The sequence below is a fragment of the Schistocerca gregaria genome, unplaced genomic scaffold (genome assembly GCF_023897955.1).
Source record: "Schistocerca gregaria isolate iqSchGreg1 unplaced genomic scaffold, iqSchGreg1.2 ptg000565l, whole genome shotgun sequence".
NCBI classification, from domain to species: domain Eukaryota; kingdom Metazoa; phylum Arthropoda; class Insecta; order Orthoptera; family Acrididae; genus Schistocerca; species Schistocerca gregaria.
The window spans coordinates 210,001-215,000 of record NW_026061957.1 but is presented as its reverse complement, the minus strand read 5'-3'; the positions used below and the strand labels follow the sequence as shown (position 1 = coordinate 215,000).

At 51.9% G+C, this 5,000-nt stretch overlaps 1 non-coding gene across 1 annotated transcript in view; it reads left to right on the top strand.

The window, feature by feature from the left end:
* Positions 1-3,778: 3,778 nt before the first annotated feature.
* Positions 3,779-5,000, top strand: part of LOC126315186 (small subunit ribosomal RNA) — a 1,893-nt gene continuing 671 nt past the window's right edge. Inside the window, exon 1 of the ribosomal RNA XR_007555907.1 lies at positions 3,779-5,000. This exon is cut by the window's right edge and continues 671 nt beyond it. This is a non-coding gene — a ribosomal RNA (small subunit ribosomal RNA).

Genomic DNA, 5,000 nt, shown 5'->3' with positions numbered 1-5,000 from the left:
GTGACCGCTGCCTGCGGTGGCAACGCTGGGCAGAGTCGATACTCGCCGTGTGGTGGAAGGTAAACATTATGCGGTACATCAGTACTTTCCTAATAGTTCGGTCGTCTCACGGCACTGCTTAGTAAATGATGCAAGGCCACATATAGATGATTTATGCGAATGTCCCTATACGTGCTGTAAGACTGGGCACACAACGTGAATCGCACGTCAGCCACACGCTCGAACATGCACCACTCTCGGCCTGCAACGGAGACACACAATACGTAAACATCTGGAATGCGACAATGTCGAGTGCATCCTCTCTGCCACATTGCACCGTCGACACTATGATAACCAGAGCAGTAGGTCCACCTATAAAAGCACAATACCCCACTCCTCCGACAACTACCATTGCTCAGATAAACCAACACCACCAACACACATCCTACACAGAGGGGCACCAAATATCACCCCCCCCGCCCTCGTGTTATACCACATGAAAAATTGCAGAAGTGAGAGACACAGACCCGCCAGCCTCTTGCTACAAGCATCGAACCGACGTGACATATCTGACGGTGACTCAGGCATCCGCGTACTGCCACAACTATCCACCCCCCCCCCCACCCTCTCTCTGCCCCCTTCCCACACAATACCGAATTTAACCAACTTTATCGCTTAACCTAACTGTGGCTGTACCAGATTATCGCTTAACCTAACTGTGGCTGTACCAGATTATCGCTTAACCTAACTGTGGCTGTACCAGATTATCGCTTAACCTAACTGTGGCTGTACCAGATTATCGCTTAACCTAACTGTGGCTGTACCAGATTATCGCTTAACCTAACTGTGGCTGTACCAGATTATCGCTTAACCTAACTGTGGCTGTACCAGATTATCGCTTAACCTAACTGTGGCTGTACCAGATTATCGCTTAACCTAACTGTGGTTGTACCAGATTATCCCTTAACCTAACTCAATTTGTCCCTTAACCTAACTCAATTTGTCCCTTAACCTAACTCAATTTGTCCCTTAACCTAACTCAATTTGTCCCTTAACCTAACTCAATTTGTCCCTTAACCTAACTCAATTTGTCCCTTAACCTAACTCAATTTGTCCCTTAACCTAACTCAATTTGTCCCTTAACCTAACTCAATTTGTCCCTTAACCTAACTCAATTTGTCCCTTAACCTAACTCAATTTGTCCCTTAACCTAACTCAATTTGTCCCTTAACCTAACTCAATTTGTCCCTTAACCTAACTCAATTTGTCCCTTAACCTAACCCACGTTGTCCCTTAACCTAACTCAATTTGTCCCTTAACCTAACTCAATTTGTCCCTTAACCTAACTCAATTTGTCCCTTAACCTAACTCAATTTGTCCCTTAACCTAACTCAATTTGTCCCTTAACCTAACTCAATTTGTCCCTTAACCTAACTCAATTTGTCCCTTAACCTAACTCAATTTGTCCCTTAACCTAACTCAATTTGTCCCTTAACCTAACTCAATTTGTCCCTTAACCTAACTCAATTTGTCCCTTAACCTAACCCACGTTGTCCCTTAACCTAACCCACGTTGTCCCTTAACCTAACCCACGTTGTCCCTTAACCTAACCCACGTTGTCCCTTAACCTAACCCACGTTGTCCCTTAACCTAACCCACGTTGTCCCTTAACCTAACCCACGTTGTCCCTTAACCTAACCCACGTTGTCCCTTAACCTAACCCACGTTGTCCCTTAACCTAACCCACGTTGTCCCTTAACCTAACCCACGTTGTCCCTTAACCTAACCCACGTTGTCCCTTAACCTAACCCACGTTGTCCCTTAACCTAACCCACGTTGTCCCTTAACCTAACCCACGTTGTCCCTTAACCTAACCCACGTTGTCCCTTAACCTAACCCACGTTGTCCCTTAACCTAACCCACGTTGTCCCTTAACCTAACCCACGTTGTCCCTTAACCTAACCCACGTTGTCCCTTAACCTAACCCACGTTGTCACTTTGCCTAACATAGTTCACTGCTCGGAATCTCTGGTGTCGTTGTTATCCTCATGTAGATGTCTTGCGAGTGTTGCTTACTTTCCACATATTCCCGCTATCCACTGTCAATTGTACTGCAATAGGACTATATCGCCCCCCCCCCCTCTGCCCCTCTCTTTGTGTCTCCGTCCTCTCAAGCTGGTCGGTCTGGCGTTTGAGTGTTAAATGAGCCTCGCAGCTGTTCAGTTGCGTTCAGATGTCGACGCCCTCAGTGTACGTCGTGGTATGGTCTGTGTCCATTGTCCGCTGATGTCGTACGCGTAACCCACACGCTGTACCGATCATCGGTCGTTACGTACAGAGTGAAGTAGTGTGATACGTGTGACCGTACGCTGGCTGTGCCCAACGGTGTCGAATCTCAATTTCCATATGTTGTGCTCGATGCTACTTGTCTCGTCTCCCAATAACAGCTAGGTTGCACTGTGGTACGCCGTAGAGGCGTGTGGGAGGAACGTACGAACGCATTGTATGTCACCCTGGGTCGCTGGGGGTGGTGGTGCGGTGAGTCAGGTCAGGTCAGCGTGAGCCGTGTGATGTAGTGACGCGTGTATTCCGACTTTGTCGTATTGCCTCACACAAAGTGCTACCCTGGTGGACCGCGTTCCATATCTGGGACATGCCGCAGATGCCGGTTGACAGTGGATCGCGGAAGGGACATCGCATACGTGCGCGGGCCACCTTCCACGTGTTCTCTTCTGCACATGTCGCAGTGTGTATGTGGTCTGATGTAGCGTGTCGTGACACATGACATCCTGGCATGCAAGAATTGTTGAATTCGCAAATGTAGGTGGACATCTACGTTTACTGCCCAAGATACGCAAATGAACTGGAAATCCGTTGTTGAGCGGTTGTTCACGCTGGAGGTGAATCTGTGATGGCGACGATCGGTACAGCTATTAACCGGTTGTTTCAGCGGTACCCGCCACATCCACACACGTGACTAGGCCCATGTGGGTATGAAGCGATACGCGGCGGTGGCTTGGTGGGACTGTTCCCGGCCGGTGAAGGGGGGCCGCCCGGCGTGTTGGCCGCGCGCTGCGTGGGCGCACGCGCAACAGGCGGCTGGTGGGGGGCGCCGAGTGGCAGGAGCGCCAGCCGACGGGCCCGGCAGGCGGCGCAGCTACGCTGCGGCGCACCCTGCACGCGGCGCCTGGCGGCCAAAGTTGGTTCAGCCGAGCCCGGTGCGAAGCGCGGTGGACATCTGCAGTGTGCTGGTCTGATTGAGGACTGTGTGCGTTGAGGATGCGCCGCCGCCTGGCACTCGGCGCCGCGACGCCGTCTGCTGCTCGGTCGCCCCAGCGGTTCTCGCAGGTGGTTTGTATCGCAGTTGTGCGGACGTGTTGGCGCGTGCGCTGTGCTGGGAGAGTTCGCTTCTGCACCCAAGTGGGGCTTTGCCCTTGTGTGGCGCTGGCGTTGGAGCTGCCGGTCACCATAGGTGGCGCGTGTTGTCTCCCGCCGGCAATGCCACGACAGCACGCTCCCGGGCCTCTGTCGGCAGCGGCAAGCTCAGTTGGGAGCAAGGGTGTTCGCACTAAAACCGTCTACTCGCCTAACTCCGGGCGATTGCGCCTCTCTCGAAACCGACCAAGTACCTAGGACGGCGCTGCGCGCCGCCGGGACCTGAGAGGGTTTCGAGGTGTATCGTGCAGGGGAGCTCGGCCTCCTCCTGTTTGCAGAATAATTGAGCGGACGCTTGCGTGTTCGCGCGTGCCCCCGGGACACACTCCCGGGCGGCCGGCTGCTCAGCTCTAGTTGACGCAGCTCCCTGGTTGATCCTGCCAGTAGTCATATGCTTGTCTCAAAGATTAAGCCATGCATGTCTCAGTACAAGCCGCATTAAGGTGAAACCGCGAATGGCTCATTAAATCAGTTATGGTTCCTTAGATCGTACCCACGTTACTTGGATAACTGTGGTAATTCTAGAGCTAATACATGCAAACAGAGTCCCGACCAGAGATGGAAGGGACGCTTTTATTAGATCAAAACCAATCGGATTGGCTTGTCTGGTCCGTTTGCCTTGGTGACTCTGAATAACTTTAGGCTGATCGCACGGTCCTCGTACCGGCGACGCATCTTTCAAATGTCTGCCTTATCAACTGTCGATGGTAGGTTCTGCGCCTACCATGGTTGTAACGGGTAACGGGGAATCAGGGTTCGATTCCGGAGAGGGAGCCTGAGAAACGGCTACCACATCCAAGGAAGGCAGCAGGCGCGCAAATTACCCACTCCCGGCACGGGGAGGTAGTGACGAAAAATAACGATACGGGACTCATCCGAGGCCCCGTAATCGGAATGAGTACACTTTAAATCCTTTAACGAGTATCTATTGGAGGGCAAGTCTGGTGCCAGCAGCCGCGGTAATTCCAGCTCCAATAGCGTATATTAAAGTTGTTGCGGTTAAAAAGCTCGTAGTTGGATTTGTGTCCCACGCTGTTGGTTCACCGCCCGTCGGTGTTTAACTGGCATGTATCGTGGGACGTCCTGCCGGTGGGGCGAGCCGAAGGGGTGCTTTCGCGTCCCGAGGCGGACCCCGTTTAAATCCTACCAGGGTGCTCTTTGTTGAGTGTCTCGGTGGGCCGGCACGTTTACTTTGAACAAATTAGAGTGCTTAAAGCAGGCAAGCCCGCCTGAATACTGTGTGCATGGAATAATGGAATAGGACCTCGGTTCTATTTTGTTGGTTTTCGGAACCCGAGGTAATGATTAATAGGGACAGGCGGGGGCATTCGTATTGCGACGTTAGAGGTGAAATTCTTGGATCGTCGCAAGACGAACAGAAGCGAAAGCATTTGCCAAGTATGTTTTCATTAATCAAGAACGAAAGTTAGAGGTTCGAAGGCGATCAGATACCGCCCTAGTTCTAACCATAAACGATGCCAGCCAGCGATCCGCCGCAGTTCCTCCGATGACTCGGCGGGCAGCCTCCGGGAAACCAAAGCTTTTGGGTTCCGGGGGAAGTATGGTTGCAAAGCTGAAACTTAAAG